We start from the raw sequence: 22,800 nt of genomic DNA, 5'->3' as shown, positions 1-22,800 counted from the left end.
TCACTTTCTAAGCCAGGGACGGTATGTGTAAAGAGCTCCATGGAGTGACCCGTTGTGTCGCCTGCTGCATCCTTCTCTCTTGTTGTAGTTTTTGCTGAGGAGGACAAGGAAGCGACTTGTCCCTGACCGTGAACATCCACAAGCGACGCGCTGCTTTTACATTTACCAGTTTCGGAAGAGGAGGCAAAAGAGCTAGAGGCTGAGTCTGCAATGTAAGCCAAAACTTGCTGTTGCTGCTCCGCCTTTAAAAGCGGTTTTCCTACTCCCAGAAAAGAGAGCGTTCGAGGCCTTGTGTAGCCTGACGACGAAACTGGCTCCACAGCTCCAGACTTAGGTGGAATATTTTTATCCCCACGACCACCTGATGCTCCACTACCACTACCATCATTACCAGCTGACAATGAACGCCCACGACGACCTCTTGCACCAGACTTCCTCATTGTTTTAAAATCTTAACCAAAGTAACTTTATTTGTTGCTATCAAACAACTTACACGGTGAGCTATAACTTCAGTATGATTTCAATATCCCTTAACAGGTTGGTGAGACCACAAGGAAAATCAGGCACAATGTTACACACTCTGTTTTCTGTGGCACAAAATCACAGAGATGACACACACGCAGGACTGTCACTCAAGCACTAATGTCAATATTAATCTCCCACCTAATTTATTTATTTTTTTTTCTCAGGGAGACTTTAGAAACCAAATAATATTAAAAAAAAAAAAAAAAAGGCTTTCTATGGCCCACAATTAGAGAGAGAGAGGTGGCACAACCAGGAGTCAAGACTGGCGCACAAGCTGAAAGGGCAATATTACTCTCCCACTGTTTTTTATGTTTTTTTTGTTTTTTTCAGGGAGACTTTAGAAACCAAATAATATTAAAAAAACCAAAAAAAAAAAAGGCTTTCTATGGCCCACTGAATGAAAGGGAGAGAGGTGGCACACCCAGGAGTCAAGACTGGCACACAAGCTGAAAGGGCAATATTACTCTCCCACTGTTTTTTTAGGTTTTTTTTTTTTTTTCAGGGAGAATTAGAAACCAAATAATATTAAAAAAAAAAAAAATAGGCTTTCTATGGCCCACTGAATGAAAGGGAGAGAGGTGGCACACCCAGGAGTCAAGACTGGCACACAAGCTGAAAGGGCAATATTACTCTCCCACTGTTTTTTTATGTATTTTTTGTTTTTTCAGGGAGACTTTAGAAACCCAATAATATTTTAAAAAAAAAATAAATAGGCTTTCTATGGCCCACTGAATGAGAGGGAGAGAGGTGGCACACCCAGGAGTCAAGACTGGCACACAAGCTGAAAGGGCAATATTACTCTCCCACTGTTTTTTTAGGTTTTTTTTTTTTTTTCAGGGAGAATTAGAAACCAAATAATATTAAAAAAAAAAAAAAAAAAAAAAAAAATAGGCTTGCTATAGCCCACTGAATGAGAGATAGCACACACAGCAGTGGCACACAAGCCCTTACTGAGGCCAATATTTTTCTCCCACTGATTGATGTAGTGTTTTTGTGTTGAGGTAGAATTTAGAACACAAATCACGGAAAAAATAAATAGGCTTTCTATGGCCCACTGAATGAAAGGGAGAGAGGTGGCACACCCAGGAGTCAAGACTGGCACACAAGCTGAAAGGGCAATATTACTCTCCCACTGTTTTTTTAGGTTTTTTTTTTTTTTTCAGGGAGAATTAGAAACCAAATAATATTAAAAAAAAAAAAATAGGCTTTCTATGGCCCACTGAATGAAAGGGAGAGAGGTGGCACACCCAGGAGTCAAGACTGGCACACAAGCTGAAAGGGCAATATTACTCTCCCACTGTTTTTTTATGTATTTTTTGTTTTTTTCAGGGAGACTTTAGAAACCCAATAATATTTAAAAAAAAAAATAAATAGGCTTTCTATGGCCCACTGAATGAGAGGGAGAGAGGTGGCACACCCAGGAGTCAAGACTGGCACACAAGCTGAAAGGGCAATATTACTCTCCCACTGTTTTTTTATGTATTTTTTGTTTTTTTCAGGGAGACTTTAGAAACCCAATAATATTTAAAAAAAAAAATAAATAGGCTTTCTATGGCCCACTGAATGAGAGGGAGAGAGGTGGCACACCCAGGAGTCAAGACTGGCACACAAGCTGAAAGGGCAATATTACTCTCCCACTGTTTTTTTAGGTTTTTTTTTTTTTTCAGGGAGACTTTAGAAACCAAATAATATTAAAAAAAAAAAAAAAAAAAAAAAAAATAGGCTTGCTATAGCCCACTGAATGAGAGATAGCACACACAGCAGTGGCACACAAGCCCTTACTGAGGCCAATATTTTTCTCCCACTGATTGATGTAGTGTTTTTGTGTTGAGGTAGAATTTAGAACACAAATCACGGAAAAAATAAATAGGCTTTCTATGGCCCACTGAATGAAAGGGAGAGAGGTGGCACACCCAGGAGTCAAGACTGGCACACAAGCTGAAAGGGCAATATTACTCTCCCACTGTTTTTTTATGTATTTTTTGTTTTTTCAGGGAGACTTTAGAAACCCAATAATATTTAAAAAAAAAAATAAATAGGCTTTCTATGGCCCACTGAATGAGAGGGAGAGAGGTGGCACACCCAGGAGTCAAGACTGGCACACAAGCTGAAAGGGCAATATTACTCTCCCACTGTTTTTTTAGGTTTTTTTTTTTTTTTCAGGGAGAATTAGAAACCAAATAATATTAAAAAAAAAAAAATAGGCTTTCTATGGCCCACTGAATGAAAGGGAGAGAGGTGGCACACCCAGGAGTCAAGACTGGCACACAAGCTGAAAGGGCAATATTACTCTCCCACTGTTTTTTTATGTATTTTTTGTTTTTTTCAGGGAGACTTTAGAAACCCAATAATATTTAAAAAAAAAAATAAATAGGCTTTCTATGGCCCACTGAATGAGAGGGAGAGAGGTGGCACACCCAGGAGTCAAGACTGGCACACAAGCTGAAAGGGCAATATTACTCTCCCACTGTTTTTTTAGGTTTTTTTTTTTTTTCAGGGAGACTTTTGAAACCAAATAATATTAAAAAAAAAAAAAAAAAAAAAATATAGGCTTGCTATAGCCCACTGAATGAGAGATAGCGCACACACAGCAGTGGCACACAAGCCCTGACTGAGGCCAATATTTTTCTCCCACTGATTGATGTAGTGTTTCTGTGTTGAGGTAGATTTTAGAACACAAATCACGGAAAAAATAAATAGGCTTTCTATGGCCCACTCAGTGAGAGATGGCACACACAGGGATGGCACTGTAGCAGAAATGCCAATCTTAATCTCCCACAAAAAAAAAACAAAAAAAAAAAAAAACTGTCCTACAATTACTATCTCCCTGCAGTAATGTAAGCCAGGTATGGCAGGCAGCAATAGGAGTGGACTGATGCACAAATTAAATAAAAAGTGTGGACAAACAAAAAAGATAGCTGTGCAGAAAGGAAGGAACAAGAGGATATGTGCTTTGAAAAAAGCAGTTGGTTTCCACAGTGGCGTACACACAGCAATACAGCTATCACGGAGCCTTCTAGGGCAGCCCAATGAGCTACAGCGCTGAGGGGAAAAAAAAAAAAAAATAGCTTCCACTGTTCCTGCACACCGAAGGTGGTGTTGGACAGTGGAAATCGCTGCAGCACAAGCGGTTTGGTGGTTAGTGGACCCTGCCTAACGCTCTCCCTGCTTCTGACGAAGCGGCAGCAACCTGTCCCTAAGCTCAGATCAGCAGCAGTAAGATGGCGGTCGGCGGGAACGCCCCTTTATAGCCCCTGTGACGCCGCAGACAGCAAGCCAATCACTGCAATGCCCTTCTCTAAGATGGTGGGGACCAGGATCTATGTCATCACGCTGCCCACACTCTGCGTTCACCTTCATTGGCTGAGAAATGGCGCTTTTCGCGTCATTGAAACGCGACTTTGGCGCGAAAGTCGCGTACCGCATGGCCGACAAGCACAGGGGTCGGATCGGGTTTCATGAGACGCCGACTTAGCCAAAAGTCGGCGACTTTTGAAAATGATCGACCCGTTTCGCTCAACCCTAATTATAGCTATTAAGAGCATAATAAAACTAGGAAGAAAAAGACAGCGCAATAGGGTTTTATCCAAGGGAGATAAAGGTATTTAAATAAGGTTATACTAAACTGAATTAGTTGTATATACCCAACATTTCCATCACTTATAAATCCAGCTGCTGCATGTCCAAGGGGTCATCAGATCGGGAATACACAGATAAGGAGGATTTGAGGATAATCTGCGCTGCTGGTTTCCCGTATAATAAATCCAGACAGAAACTACATGTATTTTTTTTCTTTATTCAGTTAACGCGTTTCAAAGTACCGCAGAGTTTTTCATCAGGTAAAGAAAAGCTTGGATGTTTTTCTTGTCCCGATGAAGAAGCCTGTGGTACTTCGAAACGTGTTGACTGAGTAAAGATAAAATGCATGTAGTTTCGGTCTGGATTTGGATTTATTCAGGGGCAGACATACCGCCGATGCAGCTGCATCATGGCCCGGAGGTGTAAGGGGTATCTTGCAGGCAGGCAGGGCCGGCATCAACAACCGGTGCACCCAGCAAGTGCCGGGCCCACTCGCCATCGGGGACACCACCTCGTTATGGGGCATGTGAGTCGGGGAGTCAGCATGCTGTCAATGGGCCCCCAGTGCTTTAAACTGTTTGAAATACTTACCACTCCCTGTTCCTCAGCTGCTCTCTTCCACGTCTTGTGACCCAGCGATGTCTCAGGATAGAGGGCGTGATAACGTCACTACACCGTGCCCTCTTCGCTGAGCAGTGCAGAGTCAGGAGACGCTTAGGAGAACAGAGCTGCAGCCAGCAACAAACAAGGAGAAGTTAGTGTTTGATTATTGTTTTATGTATGGAGCATCACATGTGGCCTATATTGTATGGCGCAATATATGGGCCCATTATACTATATGGAGCAATATATACTGCCCATTATACTGTATGGAGCATTATATGGGGCCCATTATTCTGTATGGAGCAATATATAGGGCCCATTATACTGTATGGAGCATTATATAGGATACATTATTCTGTATGGAGCAATATATGGGGCCCATTATACTGTATGGAGCACAATATGGGGCCCATTATACTGTATGGAGCACTATATGGGGTCCATTATACTGAGTGGAGCATTAAATGGGGCCCATTATTTTGTATAGAGCACTATATGGGAAACATTATACTGTACGGAGCACTATATGGGGCTCATTATACTGTATGGAGCATTATATGGGGCCCATTATACTGTTTGGAGCACTATATGGGGCTCATTATACTGAATGGAGCATTATATGGGACCCATACTACTGAATGGAGTATTATATGGGGTCCATTATTCTGTATAGAGCAATGTATGGGGTCATTATGCTGTATGGAACACTCTGGTGCCCATAATACTGTCTGGAGGACTACATACAGTAGGAGAAATTTGACTTTTGTAAAGGGTACACTACTGAGGAAAGTAACTCCTGGAAGGGTACATTTATCAATATCCCGTTTACTTCTAATACTACAAGTACTGAAACCTGTGGACCCTCAATCACCTGAATCCCCTCTGCTGTATGGTATTGTAGAATTTACAGTAGATATTATTCATATAATGTAAGAAGTGAAATTTTTGGCACTGTACTATACTTATATTTCTCCGCCATATCTGTGCATCATGAATTGTGGTACGTGTTAAAGGAGCCCACTGAGACTCGTTCGCCCGGGGCCACGAAAACCTGGCACCGGCACTGTGTGTCTGTTTATGCATGAGTGTGTGCATGTGTTTTTGCACGTATGTTTATGCATGTATGTGTTTCATGTGTATGCATGTGTGTGTTTGTTTATGCATGTGTATGTGTGTCTTTGTGTGTATGTAAGGGTATGTGCACACGTCCGGATTTCTTGCAGAAATTTCCTGAAGAAAACCGGAAATTTTCTGCAAGAAATCCACATTTTTTTTTGCGTTTTTTTCCCCCTTTTTTTAGCATTTTGCAAGCGAAATTAGCTTGCAGAATGCTAAAGTTTTCCAAGCGATCTGTAGCATCGCTTGGAAAACTGACAGGTTGGTCACACTTGTCAAACATAGTGTTTGATAAGTGTGACCAACTTTTTACTATAGATGCTGCCTATGCAGCATCTATAGTAAAAGATAGAATGTTTAAAAATAATAAAAAAAATAAAAAAAATGGTTATACTCACCTGCAGACAGCGGATCTCCTCAGCGGCGTCCGTTCCTATAGATGCTGTGTGTGTGCAGGACCTTCCATGACGTCGCGGTCACATGACCGGTCTCGCGGCCAATCACAAGACCGCGACGTCATCGCAGGTCCTTCACCACACACCAGCTATAGGAACCGAAGCGGCAGCATGCACCGCTGAGAGGCGGGAAGACTCCGGAGGCCATCGAAGGTGAGTATATGACTATTTTTTATTTTAATTCTTTTTTTTTTTACCAATTATATGGTGCCCAGTCCGTGGAAGAGAGTCATCTCTCCTCCACCCTGGGTACCAACCGCACATAATCTGCTTACTTCCCACATGGTGGGCACAGCCCCGTGCGGGAAGTAAGCAGATCAATGCACTCCTAGGTGTGCGGAATCCCCGCAATTCCGCATTTTTAATGAACATGTTGCTTTTTTTTCGGCGATGCGATTTTTTAGCGGAAAAAAATGCAACATTTGCACAAAAAATGCGGAATACACTGTAAATAATAGGAGGCATATGTTAGCGTTTTTTTTCGCATTTTTATCACATTTTTATAGCGAAAAAACGCGAAAAAAACGCAAAAAATACTGAATGTGTGCACATGGCCTAAGTGTTTATGAATGTGTGTGTGTGTGTGTGTGTGTGTGTGTGTGTATTTATCTGTGAGTTTATGAGTGTATGCATATGTGTGTCTATGTGTATGTATGTATGTGAACATATTTGTTTTTGGTTTATTTATGATGGTGTAAGGAAAATCCACCAGGCTCCTTAAAAGGTTGTTCATCAAATAGTAAAATTATCTTTGATCCATGGGATCCAACTACTGCTACCCCCCAGAGATTGAGATCGGGGTTCTGCAGTCTAGTCCTGAATGGAGCAGAGTTGCGCAGGCTCGGCCTCTGATCTCCATTATCTATAGAGCTGCTGAGCGCTGCGCTCGGCTATTTCTATCCATTCCATAGACAATGAATAGATCATGCACCCCCTCCAATCCATTCATGGCTGAGCTGCAGAGTCCTGTTCTCAGGATTGCTGGGGTCCCAGTTGTCAGTCCCCCAACAATCATTAAGTTATAACCTATCATCGGGATTGAGGATAACTTGATTTATTTGGGGAGTAGCCCTTTATCAGATACCAGATGGTATAGATACCAGACATATAATATAATATATACATTGTTTGAGCTCAGCAGAACCAAATCCTAACAGAGATGTATATGTCCATCTCAGTAAAAAAATATAAATATATATTTTAGAGGTGTAGGGGCCCAAATAGAACTTTTGCTATCGTGCCCTGTGAACTCTTATTTAGTGGTCATAGCTCATAAGGGAGGACAGTGTGGTAGTTATTGTTCATAAGGGCAAACAGTGTGGAGGCAATGTACCATAAGAGGAATTGCGTAGAGGACATATTATGCACAGGGAGCACAGTCAGGGGCAATTATTTATACAAGTTCAAAGACTGAGCATCTATTTTTTTATTCAGGAGAATTATGGTAATGCTGTTATTTTTAAGGGCATTGTGTTAGACCTCCTTCACACATCCGTATAAAACACGTACGTGAAAAAAGTGTCATCGGTGTTTTTTCCATCATTGTGTGATCAGTGAGCCATCACTGTGTCCATTTTTATCATCAGTGTGGTCATCTGTGTTTTTCTGGTATGAATAAAGAAAGAAATTACAAAGCATTGCCCTTTGCAATGTTTAGGGGCACCACAATGGCTCAGTGATTAGCACTGCAGCATTGCAACTCTGGGGTCCTGGGTTCAAATTCCACCAAGGACAACATCTTCAAGGAGTTTGTATGTTCTCTCCGTGTTTGCGTGGGTTTACTCCAGGTTCTCCAGTTTCCTCCCACACTCCAAAGACATACTGATAGGGAATTCAGATTGTGAGCCCCATCGGGGACAGTGATGATAATGTCTGTAAAGCGCTGCGGAATATGATGGCGCTATATAGAGCAATGCATAATAAATAGTGTTGCATGTTGGATGTGTGCATGTTTTTCTTGGACCCATAGACTTGTATTGGCCTTTGTCATCAGTGCTGCTGGAAAAAAACAGACATGTCTGCATGTGTTTCTCACAGACACACAGTCAGTGTAAAAACATGGATATGTGCATAGAAGCACAGGTTATAATAAGTACATGTGGTGTCCATGTAAAAACAGATACCACACGTACTGGGCACACGGACATGTGAAGGAGACCGTAGGATGTGTTGTAAAAGACCAGATAAAAAAAGAAGTCCGCAGAGATAGGCTGTTAGCATGAAAAGACATCTAGTCTCTAGTCTCTAGTTAAGGTGGTGGAGAAAGAGATGAATACGACTACAATCAGAGGAGATATCACCCGTAAGGCACCAGCATGTACAATCCCAATTCCAAAAAAAGTTGTGATTCGTCCCATCTTGGAATTGGGTTTGTATATGTTTATTTGTGATACCGACTGTGTCTAATCAGTAGTGTTGGTCCGCAGTGTGATGATGGCTAGTAACAACAACTAACAGCGTATATTTATCATTAAAGACCTACTGGTAGCTCTAGTTCTAGGTCAGTGATGGCGAACCTATGACACGCGTGTCAGTGCTGACACGCGTAGTCATTTTCAGTGACACGCCGGCCGCCGGCCGCGGCCCCATAGAAATTGCTTCTTTCCCAGGGTCTGAAGGAGAGGAAACTCTCCTTCAGGCCCTTGGAACCATATTAATATGTAAAATAAAGAATTAAAATAAAAAATATTGCTATACTCACCTGTCCGACGCAGCCTGGACGTCCGCGAGGGAACCGGCAGCGTTGTTTGCTTAAAAATCGCGGTTTTCCTTCCTTCCTTGAAGTCCCGGCTTGTGATTGGTTGCGTGCCGCCCATGTGACCGAGACGCGACCAATCACAGCAAGCCGTGACGTAATTTTAGGTCCTTCAGGATTTTAAAATTACGTTCCGGCGTTGTGATTGGTTGTGTCGCCCATGTGACCGCACGCAACCAATCACAACGCCGGAACGTAATTTTAAAATCCTGAAGGACCTAAAATTACGTCACGGCTTGCTGTGATTGGTCGCGTCTCGGTCACATGGGCGGCACGCAACCAATCACAAGCCGGGACTTCAAGTAAGGAAGGAAAACCGCGATTTTTAAGCAAACAACGCTGCCGGTTCCCTCGCGGACGTCCAGGCTGCGTCGGACAGGTGAGTATAGCAATATTTTTTATTTTAATTCTTTATTTTACACACATTAATGTTGTTTCGATACCGATACCCGATACCACAAAAGTATCGGATCTCGGTATCGGAATTCCGATACAGCAAATATCGGCCGATACCCGATACTTGCGGTATCGGAATACTAAACAATGGCATCCGATCCGATTTTTTATCGGATCGGATGCCATGCAGGAGGTCTGTGGGTCCAAACAACAGAGCTCCGGTGCAGAGCGTCTAGGCCTGGGACTTCCGGTAGGCTAGGCGCAGCTCCCGGAAGTCCCAGGCCTCTGCGTCGGATCTGTGTTGTTTGGGCGACATTGCGCTGCTCCCTGCTGCGCCGACCAGAAGTCCCAGGCTGCACTTCTGAGGCCTGAGGAGATAGCTGTCTGGACTCAGGCCCTGTGATAGCTGTCTGGAGGCCCTGTGATAGCTGTCTGGACTCAGGCCCTGTGATTGCTGTCTGGACTCAGGCCCTGTGATAGCTGTCTGGACTCAGGCCCTGTGATAGCTGTCTGGACTCAGGCCCTGTGATAGCTGTCTGGAGGCCCTGTGATAGCTGTCTGGACTCAGGCCCTGTGATTGCTGTCTGGACTCAGGCCCTGTGATAGCTGTCTGGACTCAGGCCCTGTGATTGCTGTCTGGACTCAGGCCCTGTGATTGCTGTCTGGACTCAGGCCCTGTGATAGCTGTCTGGACTCAGGCCCTGTGATTGCTGTCTGGACTCAGGCCCTGTGATTGCTGTCTGGACTCAGGCCCTGTGATTGCTGTCTGGACTCAGGCCCTGTGATAGCTGTCTGGACTCAGGCCCTGTGATAGCTGTCTGGACTCAGGCCCTGTGATAGCTGTCTGGACTCAGGCCCTGTGATTGCTGTCTGGACTCAGGCCCTGTGATAGCTGTCTGGACTCAGGCCCTGTGATAGCTGTCTGGACTCAGGCCCTGTGATAGCTGTCTGGACTCAGGCCCTGTGATTGCTGTCTGGACTCAGGCCCTGTGATAGCTGTCTGGACTCAGGCCCTGTGATAGCTGTCTGGACTCAGGCCCTGTGATTGCTGTCTGGACTCAGGCCCTGTGATTGCTGTCTGGACTCAGGCCCTGTGATTGCTGTCTGGACTCAGGCCCTGTGATTGCTGTCTGGACTCAGGCCCTGTGATTGCTGTCTGGACTCAGGCCCTGTGATTGCTGTCTGGACTCAGGCCCTGTGATTGCTGTCTGGACTCAGGCCCTGTGATTGCTGTCTGGACTCAGGCCCTGTGATTGCTGTCTGGACTCAGGCCCTGTGATTGCTGTCTGGACTCAGGCCCTGTGATTGCTGTCTGGACTCAGGCCCTGTGATTGCTGTCTGGACTCAGGCCCTGTGATTGCTGTCTGGACTCAGGCCCTGTGATTGCTGTCTGGACTCAGGCCCTGTGATTGCTGTCTGGACTCAGGCCCTGTGATTGCTGTCTGGACTCAGGCCCTGTGATTGCTGTCTGGACTCAGGCCCTGTGATAGCTGTCTGGACTCAGGCCCTGTGATAGCTGTCTGGACTCAGGCCCTGTGATAGCTGTCTGGACTCAGGCCCTGTGATAGCTGTCTGGACTCAGGCCCTGTGATAGCTGTCTGGACTCAGGCCCTGTGATAGCTGTCTGGACTCAGGCCCTGTGATTGCTGTCTGGACTCAGGCCCTGTGACTACTACAGCAACCATCATCCAGTGAACTGTGGGGTGTCATTGGCCATTACTGAGATAAGTGAGAGGGAGGCATCAGTGATGGCGAACCTGTGGCATTCCAGCTGTTGCAAAACTACAATTCCCATCATGGCTGGCCATTCAAAGCAAAGGCTTTGGCTGTAAAGACATGATGGGAATTGTAGTTTTGCAACAGCTGGAGTGCCACAGGTTCGCCATCACTGGAAGAATTCCCCCTCCCCCTCACTTATCTTAGTTCACGGCACCCCACACAAGTTAAATAATAGCAAGACCAACAAAAGAAACCAACTGACAGATGAACAAAGAAGTCACTAAGCAGGTAAGTTAATTCTAATTATACATATTTGTTATTTAAACTATACATGTCGCAAAATTGTTTTTTTATCAAGGTGACACACCACCCAAGTTATGCTTGGTTTTTTGGCGAATTTTGACACACCGAGCTCAAAAGGTTGCCCATCACTGTTCTAGGTAGTTCTAGGTTTATGCAATGCAAATGTACATGGGACTGACCAAACATTACAAATGATCACCGCAGTAAACTGTTTTCTTGTAGTTATGTACTAATGATGTTGGTAATATATTAATATACTTATGATGGTTCTGTTAAAAAAAACTCATATACTGAAGGTGGTTCTTGTGATATATTCATGTACTGAAGGTAGTTCTGGTGATGTACTCATGCACTGATGGTGATTCTGATGCTGTATTCAAGTACTGGTGATGCTTCTGGTGCTCCTGTGCTCTTTTTTTGTTCTGATGTATGTTCTGTTGATATACTGATGATGGTTCTAGTAATGTGCTCATGTACTAATAGTGGTTCTAGTGATGTACTGTACTCATTTATTGATGGTGGTTCTGGTGATTTACTGGTGATGTATTCAAGTACTAATGGTGGTTCTCTTGACATATTCATGCACTTATGATGATTCCAGTACCATACTCATGTACTAGTGGTGGTTCCGGTGATTTAACCCCTTAATGACCGCCGATATGCCTTTTCACAGCGGCAATTAAGGGTACTTAAACCACAGCACCGTTAGGGCTAAAGTTAGGGTTAGGGCAGCCCATTTTTCTTCAAGTGCCTCCTTATTGTGCATCTTGAAACAGCCACACCGCTAGTTTTCAGAGAGTCCTGTATTTCAGCTGATGTTATTTGTGGGTTTTCCTTTGCATCCCGAACAATTTTCCTGCCATTTGACACAGGTCAATTTGAGGATGTTACCTTTAGTAGCCATTCAAACACAGTAGTTTGACAATAAATGGCTTCACCCAACCACTAACCATGAGTGGAGAAAAAGTTTTTGTGTTATTATTCATATTCTCTGAAAAAAAGGCCAAGAAAGCAAAAATTCTGCTGGGGTATGTCAACTTTTGAGCACAATTGTATATATATATATATATATATATATATATATATATATATATATATATATATATATATATATACACACACACAGTATATATATATATATGTGTATACATATATATATGATATATATGTATGTGTGTAATGTGTATATTGCAATGTTTGCATGACATTTCAGAGTTTGGTGTTAGTACCAGCACAAAAGTTCTGAAAAATTAGCTCCATTCTTGCTAATAAAAATTGCCTGACCACAAGCTAGATTCTTTTAAGATGTATACTTCAAAAAGAAAGTGTGAACATAACATTTAATGAAGATAGGACCCAGAATAACCGCAGCAGGGTTCTGCAGAATGTAAGCATTTTACCATTAATTTTTCTAGATCTCACAGATCAGAATGAGCTTTGGTTACAGACACTGCTTTTAGCAGGAAAAGGGTTAAATTGAGTAGAGCTGAAGGGATGATAGACACATCTGGAAAATAACAGAGAACCACATGGGAGAAATTCTATTCTTTACATTCATCCCAGTAAAGAAGGATTTCACCAGGCCGGCATTGCAGGGGGGAGGGGCAGCATTGGAAAATCAATATTCTGCGAAAACCAAAAATCATGCTGTCCTTTCAGACAGGCTTAACGGGGAACGCCCTATAGTCAGCAGAACTACAAGAACCATAATGCATTGCAAAGCAGGCACCACAAGGCCTGGTGTTATGGGAAAATGATAAATCAGCAAATGCAGGATGATAGGGATAAGCCACAAATGAAAATGAAGTTTGTAAGACGCTGATTATAATCACATAGCAAGAATATTCATTGCAAAGCTTTACAAAAGAATATGCAGCAGAATTGAGCAAACGCAGCTGGATCATCACAACGTTACCGTGGAGAAGCCGTCGTGATTATTCCACGTTAATAATACATCCCATAATAACCATTTCCACAGACGATGTGTAAGTCTGCAGTGGCTGACACTTATTTGGACGGGCTTACAAACATCTGACACAACGTGTTCTGTTCAGCGCAACAATAAGAAATGAATCAATCGCCCATATTTATGTAATGAGATAAATTTGTCACTATACAGTTGTATATTGGGATGGTGTCACCGACATGTGTATGGTGTCGGTCTGTGTATGTGTAGATGGCTATCCATCACCATCAATCGGGTACATGTTGGCGGCTTTACGTGCAGAAGTGCAGCCGCACATGGCAGGTGTCTTCCTGTAGGTAAATCCCTCTGTGTTTTCATCGCGAGGCCTTTGTCTCCCTGTCAGCACATTAAGGCCTTGTGTATCTGCACCATCCCTCCCTTCCTCTACTCCCTGGGCTATAAGGGTGGGTACCACTCGTCTTGCAGGCACCGTCGTCCTCAGCAGCAGTTAAGGGTCTGGAGACGCACTCACCTCCTCATGGACTGCGGTCCCCGTGTTTTGAGGCTCTGGGTGGAGAGCGGCTGGTGTGTGACCTGCCGTAGGATGCTGTGACATCAACTCAGATGATGCTGCTCATTAGGGTTGCAGTTGCCTTAGTAACCTGGGATGTGATACAGGGAGGGAGGGAAGATGGATACGACTGGGAGGATGGATATTTCCAGGATGATGGGAAGGACCTTCACACAGAGAAACAGGGAGATAATATTGGACAGTGACAGGTCTTATCTGCAACCTATGAGAAAGCAATACCGTGGAAAACCACACCTCAGGGAAAGCATGTCAGCAGGAGACCTGGACTTGTTCGGATTCATGCATGCAGAATTCTGCAAGGGTCACAAAGTGTTAAATTGCAGCTGTTTATTAGACAGATTAATACATGGATATAGTGATATTTGATAAGTATCAGATGGATAGATTAATAGATATGTGATAGTACATAGATATTTGATAAATATCAGATGGATAGGTAAATAGATATGAGATAGATATATATATATAAGATAGATATTAGGTTTAGGGTCCCAGCAAAGAAATGTACTCTTTGTCGTGCTCATCGGCTCACATGCATTGGTCAATTTTTGCCCTAATTACCTTTCTTTTTATATATTAAATTTAGATTTCATATATTCAATGCTTGCACATCTTGGCACTTACTTTCTTTTGTTTGTAGATAGATATATGTAAATATAGAAATGAGATCAATGATGGAGATAGATAAATAGATAATATGTAAATATAGATATGATGGTTACATAGATGGATACAAAAATGCAGCAGCACACTGTATGCGCCAAGATATGCAAACATTGCAAAAACAAATTTGGAATTGCTTTAATGCTGTAAAGAAGACATAGTAACATAGTTATTAAAAAAAAAATTTCAGTAGTTGCTGAAATGATGCTTAGCTATGGGTCAATAAAGCACCCCACTTCTTTCAACTTTACTTTGATTGTTGTCTGTTGGTTTTGGTAGTGAGCTCTTTTAAACCCTTTTATACCCATGGACACATTTTGCCTGATTCCACAAAACATTAACAGAATTCAGATATGATGGGCACTTCTGGGACTGATTATTGATTAACGGTGTTGCAACCCTGCTGCTGCAGAACATCATTGCACACACATTGTTTATAGATTGAATTTCTTAAAGACCCTCCTTAAAAAAGAAGTTCTGCAGTATCATGTAATGTATGTCCTACAGTAAATTGAGCATATCAGTGACCAGAATAATTAAATTAAAAAAAGTAATCAAACTTTTTGCTAGTTTGCTGCTTTGTCTTGTATTCTTGGTGTGTTTTGTCACTCTCTGGTTAACCCCTTGACATCACTAAGAATCACACACCAATATAGGCAATGATTGGCAGCTGGAGACCGTGATGGGGGAGGTTTTGAATGAAATGTCATTATACAGCAATGACCTCAATGAGCAGTGGGTCGGCCACAGTGACTAGAGGTTTAATATTGGCACTGAATCTTACATTACATTTCCGTTACATCCTATTGTGATGAAACACTGCATATAATTGGCTGATGAGAATCTTTGCTTATTAGCATGTTTTACTGTAAATTGTAAAACAAATGTAAGGCTGTCATCTCAGTCTTGCGGAAGAAGCTATGCTTATATTTAGTCACTACCAGGATGTGATGTATCTCAGATATTATTGAGTCATACAGTTTTACTGAAGTCAGAACCCAGAACAGAGACTTAGTCACTGGGAGAAATAAGAAAACAACCAGGGTCCGTCACATCTTTCTACATAGATAGAAATACCAATCACACATCAGCGCGTTTTTTTCTGCAGCATGTGCACTGCGGATTTCGTTTCCCATAGGTTTACATTATACTGTAGCGGATCCGCAGCAAAATCCGCAGCGTGTGCACATACCCTAACAGAGGAAGTCACCGGGGACTGGAGTTAGGGGAATAAACCAAAACAGAGAAGGTTAAAGAATTACCACACTTACAAACCAAGTAAAAGTTAGGTCTTTATGATTGATTTTAGTATTTTCACTCCATGTTGTCAGAGTTTAGCCCTCCTCTATTTCTCAGGTGATTTTCATCCCACATTATCATTTGAGGCGTCACTCCTATAAATGACCTGTGACTTGTTATTCTGTGTATATCAAGTTTAAGAACACTTCACAGTGTTCGAAATGCGTCTGATTTCTTCTTAGTTTTTTCCACACCTGCCAATCCATCTGCATTTGCAATTGATTTTGTATTCTACGCTATTCTTTGTTTTTTAAAATATTTTTGGAATAAAGGTTTTTCAATTTTAACATGGTCTATGGAGTCTGGCAGGGACTCAATCCTTTGCCTCGCTGAAGGCATTCATCCAGGTTCCTACACAAGGGTGAGCTGACACAACAGTCACAGATAACTCCTCCAACACTCCTTCTCATATGAACACCTCTCCCTCCAGAAGACAAGCAGCAAATGCTGATTGATCCCTGTTCTGCCAGAAGAAATAAACACCATTAAAATGAAGGAGAAGTGCTTCTTCTCAGCGCCGGAGTAGGAGCAATCAGGCGCTGAGTCTTCTGGCTCCACACTGTTGGGTAACCCCTTGACAGTGCCCCCTCTTCTGCGAGGAACCTCAGGACCAGGCTTATCGGGGTGTACCATGTGAAAAGACCAGTCTGGCCCATGAACATCAGATGCTGGTACCCACATCTTCTCCACAGGACTATACCCCCGCCAATGTACCAGATACTAAAGCAACCGAAGAACAAGACGAGGATCCAAGATCTTCGCTATCTGAAACTCCAAGTTTCCATAGACAATGACAGGAGATCGTGGTAGTGGTGATGGTACTGAAGATGCAATGTGTTTTTTGAGGAGGGAACGATGAAATACATTTTGGATCCTAAAGGTAGGCAATAAAGCAAGACAAAATGCTAAGGGCTTTTCCTTCTTTGTCAAGGAAGTAATGGGACGGACAATATCAGAAAAATTTCGAATGAAGCGTCTGTAGACATTTTCAAAACCAATAAAACGTTGGACCTCCTTAATGTTCTTGGGTACCGGCCAGTCAAGGATAACCTGAATCTTACCAGATTCCATGTTCAGACCCTGGGGAGAGATGATATAACCTAGGAACTGTATCTCAGAACGATGGAACTCGCATTTCTCCGGCTTAATATACAGATGGTTCTCTTTCAGATGTCTTAAAGCAGTTCTGACATGTTCTTCATGTTCCTGTAGAGAGTCAGAAAAGATTAGTATATCGTCCAAATAGATCACTACAAACTGGTCCAACAAATCTCTGAAAATGTCATTAGCAAGGTGTTGGAATGTCACAGGGGCGTTACAAAGCCCGAAGGGCATCACAAGAGATTCAAAGTGTCCATACTGGCATTTGAATGCTGTCTTCCACTCATCCCCTGGACGAATACGCACCAAATTATAAGCCCCACGAAGATCCAGTTTAGAGAACACCTTAGCATGGCGGACTCTTTCCAGTAATTCGGGAATCAGAGGCAAAGGGTAACGGTTTCGTATGGTTACCTTATTGAGTTCTCGATAGTCAACACAGGGTCTCAGGGTCCCATCCTTCTTCTTTACAAAAAAGATAGGTGCCCCTGCTGGTGAGGAAGAAGGACGTATGAAGCCTTTGGCCAGATTTTCATCAATATACTTCTTTTAAGGCTTGAAGCTCAGGTGCCGCCAAAGGGTATACGTTACCAAAAGGAATGGCTGCCCCGGGAAGCAGCTCAATGGGACAGTCATAATGCCTGTGTGGAGGAAGTGCAGCGCCCCAGAGTCCTGGTCGTTGCAGTACTGATGCTCCGCCGCTAAGGGGGGCTATGGTACGTCTGATGGCACTGAAGGAGTTCATCTGACCAGGAATCACAGACACCAATATATTTCACAGTCTGGCCTCCAGGGGGAGCTAAGGGTTCTATTTATTAGGCCACTCCTCACAATCTGGTAAAACTGGGGGTTAGGCAGGAAGTTAGAACAGAAAGCTGACTGGGTTGGAACCAGGCAACACCTTGTGGCAGAGGGTGTTGTAGGGGAAGATTCGGAGGGGTCCCTGTCAGGGGTGGGATCCTGACAGAGGCCTAGCAACCAGAGAGAACGTTACGGGACCGCGCCTGCACGATATAGCGGCGGTACCCCAAGGAAGGACAAGAAGCGAGGTTTATTGTGCTGAGTGAGAAACGAGATCAGCGCAGCAAGGAGAATACCAGTAGGAGTCGTGCTGTAAGACGAGGCAACATCCTATTGAGGCGCATAACCGGTGGCCGGAACGCCGAGGAAGTATAGAGCTCCAAGCCAAACTTCAAACCTACGGCAGGACAGTCAGTTACAGGCGGGCTGTCTCACCCAGACCCAGGAAGACACAGGGGGGTAACAACAGGAGTGGGGCGACGCTGGAGTCCCGGAAGAGCTCCGAGCCTCCCCGTCATACGGGTGCGTCCTAACCGTAAGATCAGGGGGACGTAGAGGGAGAACATCAGAATCGAGTTGTGAGGGAACACGAGAAACAGACACAATGGTTGTGGGGTACTATCCCGAAAGCACAGCAGGGGAGGACCACAACACACAAGCGCAGGAAGGTAGGCACAGATTTCCACCTGCAAAGGGAACTCTGGAGGTGCCATCGGACCGGCCGGACTTGCGCAGCCTGGTTAACCGTATTCCGGACTGAGGACTCAGAAGCCTTCAGTAAAGAGGTAAAGAGACTGCAACCTGGTGTCCTCGTTATTGACCGCGACCGGCACTACACCGCACCATAACATCAGCACCATACCACCATCTTTCATTGTGCGCCCCTCAGCAGGGTCACGGACCGGGTCTAGCCACCGTGACAACCCCAGAGCAGAGACTCAGAGGCCCGGTACCGGGTACCCCTCGGCCCTGCGGCAGTGGGGGCGCTGCAGAAGCTAATTAAAATGATTTCTTGATATCAGTGATTCAATGTCTTATTCCATTGTAATTTTCTGTTGGGTCTATGTGCCACAGTTGGTCAAGTTATGGCCATGCAGAATTTTATAAAGAATTTAAAAACAAAACAGGATTTGAATACTGAATACCGTATGTAATATATTTGCATGTATGTATGAATACATATAAAGCAACAAAGGTACCTTTTCTAAGGACAAGAAAGCAGATCTGTAATGAGGGGGCTACTGAAGTTTCATCTGTATAGAGCCTAAAAATCCCTATTATCTGTTCTGTGACCCTTTTTAGACCATTTAATGATCTATTATCAAATCTGACAAATTAAAGATTACTATATCTACATTAATTCAGGGTAAATACCACCATCAGTACATTAATTCAGCACTGAAACAATCATCACTACATGAATACATCACCAGAATCACCATCAGTACAATTAATACTGCACCAGAAAGATTATATGTTAGTGAAAATGGCACCAGAATCATCATCAATACATGTATGCATCACCAGACCCACTACTGGAACCACAATCAGCAGATCAATAGAGCATCAAACTACCATCAGTACATGAATACATCACCAGAACCAAAATGAATACATCAATGCAGCACCATAAACATCATCAGTATGGGAATAGAATACAGCACCAGAGCTATAATGAGTACATGAATACATCATCAGAACCACCATCAGTATATGAATACACCACTTGAATCACTATTAATACAAATATACCTTCAATTTCAATGTCCGATCAGCCATGGCACATACAATTATATCGTATGACCTTTCAAATCCAAGTATGTATGTAACAATGGTAAGGAGATTATTGACAGCTATCTTTAGACTGTGGACCATACAGAAACCAAAGCACTAATAGTGCTATTGCCTGCATCTAAAGAGAAACTTAATTTTTGGAGATATCTTATACACTGTGTGCACACTTGTGAAAAACCAGAGTATATCTTAATTACCCAGATGACTATGTTGCAAACCAAGAAGAATTGACTTTTTATCTGTATATTGGCTTGTGGATTTAAGTGTTTATGTCTGGTGGGTCAAGAAGACAGACTTGAAAACTGATATACTATTTAACATACTGTGTAAGTCTATAATAGTGACTTGTACATAGTGTGTGTTTATCTTTGTTTATTGTGTGCTGATATGCTAATTGTAACCAGAAAAAGAGCACCACACACCGACAAAAACATCCAATAAAATAATTTTAATTATATCAAAGTTATGACAATAAAAGATATAGTAGCGGGAAAACTGCAGGTTAATCTGTCTATAAGATATGTTAAAATTCCAATGTATATCCAAAAATACAGAAAAGGACGCATATCATGAGACTAATACATGTAAAAAAAACAGAACTATATAGGGCCAATATAGATCACGGCTAAACGTATATGTCACAACTATTAATGGTGTTGCTGATATTAAGTAGAGTCCGTAAAAGTGCCACAGAGAACAACGTGAAGGTGAGAAGCACAATAAAATCAAAAAATTTCGGCTCCGGTTGGAAGGACACAGACCTGATCCAGTGACCATCTCTGAATTATGGATATGTTTGGAGAAAGACAGGTTTTGGGACGCTGGTCACCTGGTTCCATTGAGATGGTCAGATAAGCCACATGATAACTCTCATGTCAACTGGCTTTGGAGTTTGTATGGACTCTATGGACTGTTCTCTGTCATCTCCCTATGCTTCTCATTACCTCTTCTCTGTTTGTGTATCACAGGTGGCATAGCGACCCTGGGAGGTCTGACATTGTGTCAACTGGCTTTGGACCTTGTACGGACTCTATGGACTGTTCTCGGTCATCTCACTACGCTTGTCGATATCTCTTCTCTGTGTGTATCACAGGTGGAATAGCGACCCTGGGATCTCTGACGTAACATCTACCATTATCCCAGCGAGTCAGCGGAAGGGTGAGACCCTGTAATGTGCACCATCTTGGGGTAATTGCTGGAATTGTTCTGTTTGCTACTGGGTATTGTGGTTCAATAAAGTATTGCCACACTGTTTTACCCTAACCTTGTGTTGTCTGTGTAGTGTATTACCCACAGGGTGATAGAGCGGGCGTTCAGTGATATGAGCCCTGGTCCATACAGTCTTGTTAAAGGCAGCCAGGCCAGCGGACTAGAGCACCCACTGACCCCGTTTCTCCACAACAGTTATTATGCAATTTGTATATTCAATAATTAATTTTATTATTGTACAACTACAGTGTTGTAAGTCAATCCAAAATGTTTAAACCTGAATATTTAAGAAAGGAAAATATCCATGATTCTTTTCAATAACAGTAATAAGCCTTCAATCCATGGAGTCTGTCAGTTTCTTAATTTGTTGCTGATCAACTTTTTGGGCAGCACAAACTACTATGAGGGCTGAGCTGTATTACATTCTATGGGGGCTGTGCTGTATTACATTTTATGGGGGCTGTGTTGTATTACATTCTATGGGTGGCTGGCTGCATTACATTCTATGGGGGCTGAGCTGCATTACATTCTATGGGGGCTGTGCTGCATTAAATTCTATGGGGGATGGCTGCATTACATTCTATGGGGGCTGTGCTGCATTACATTCTATGGGGGCTGTGCTGCATTACATTCTATGGGGGCTGTGCTGAATTACATTCTATGGGGGCTGGCTGTATTACATTCTAAATATAGGAAAACTGACTGAACAGCAATCTAGTCTGAACTGGTGCATAACCAAAAAAAGTCTTACATAGCAAATAGATAATGGCTGCACTCAATTTTACTGTGCTAAAGCAAGGAAATGTGCGATACATGAAATGTGAATAGCATACTGGCTTGTGAAATCTATGAAAAAACACATGAGATGCTTAGCACAAGATTTGGCCAAAAATTGTGAGCCCATTGTTGTGAACTATATTTGTTGGCTCCCTCTTGTGGTCACTAGCGGTATGGCACTTGGATTATCCTTCCCCAGGTTGGTACCCACCTGGTTCGTTAGGCCTTGGGTGTTCCTATTTAGACTTCCTGGAAACTCAGTCTAGTGCCTGGAATCGATGTAATCAGTCTATGTCTGTTTTCCTCCTGACTCCTGGTCCCTGAGTTTTGCAAGATAAGCTAAGTTCTGCTTTCTTATTTTTGTCCTTTTGCATTTGCTCTTATTTTGTTCCAGCTTGTTAAAAATGTGATTTCTGTTTTTGCTGGCAGCTCTAGGGGGCTGATATTCTCCCCCCACACCGTTAGTCGGTGCGGGGGTTCTTGGATCTTCAGCGTGGATATTTTTATAGGGTTTTTTGCTGACCGCATAAGTCCTCTTCCTATTTTCTGCTATTAATTAGTGGGCCTCTCTTTGCTAAATCTACTTCATTCTTACGTTTGTCTTTTCTTCTTACCTCACCGTTATTATTTGTTGGGGGCTTGTATAATTACTTTGGGGTCTTTTCTCTGGAGGCAAGTAACATAGTAACATAGTAACATAGTTAGTAAGGCCGAAAAAAGACATTTGCCCATCCAGTTCAGCCTATATTCCATCATAATAAATCCCCAGATCTACGTCCTTCTACAGAACCTAATAATTGTATGATACAATATTGTTCTGCTCCAGGAAGACATCCAGGCCTCTCTTGAACCCCTCGACTGAGTTCGCCATCACCACCTCCTCAGGCAAGCAATTCCAGATTCTCACTGCCCTAACAGTAAAGAATCCTCTTCTATGTTGGTGGAAAAACCTTCTCTCCTCCAGACGCAAAGAATGCCCCCTTGTGCCCGTCACCTTCCTTGGTATAAACAGATCCTCAGCGAGATATTTGTATTGTCCCCTTATATACTTATACATGGTTATTAGATCGCCCCTCAGTCGTCTTTTTTCTAGACTAAATAATCCTAATTTCGCTAATCTATCTGGGTATTGTAGTTCTCCCATCCCCTTTATTAATTTTGTTGCCCTCCTTTGTACTCTCTCTAGTTCCATTATATCCTTCCTGAG

At 42.9% G+C, this 22,800-nt stretch overlaps 1 protein-coding gene across 1 annotated transcript in view; it reads right to left on the bottom strand.

Annotated features, from left to right (window-relative positions):
- The window catches only part of AKAP6 (A-kinase anchoring protein 6), a 633,848-nt gene extending 619,815 nt beyond the window's left edge, over positions 1-14,033 (bottom strand). The window contains exon 1 of the mRNA XM_077261103.1: positions 13,890-14,033. The gene's annotated coding sequence lies outside the window, so the exon portion shown is untranslated. The remainder of the gene's footprint in view (positions 1-13,889) is intronic.
- Positions 14,034-22,800: the final 8,767 nt, after the last annotated feature.

Source organism: Ranitomeya variabilis, chromosome 1, assembly GCF_051348905.1.
Source record: "Ranitomeya variabilis isolate aRanVar5 chromosome 1, aRanVar5.hap1, whole genome shotgun sequence".
Classification (NCBI taxonomy): domain Eukaryota; kingdom Metazoa; phylum Chordata; class Amphibia; order Anura; family Dendrobatidae; genus Ranitomeya; species Ranitomeya variabilis.
Note: the sequence above shows the minus strand (reverse complement) of the source record. Positions and strands in the feature narration are given on the sequence as shown.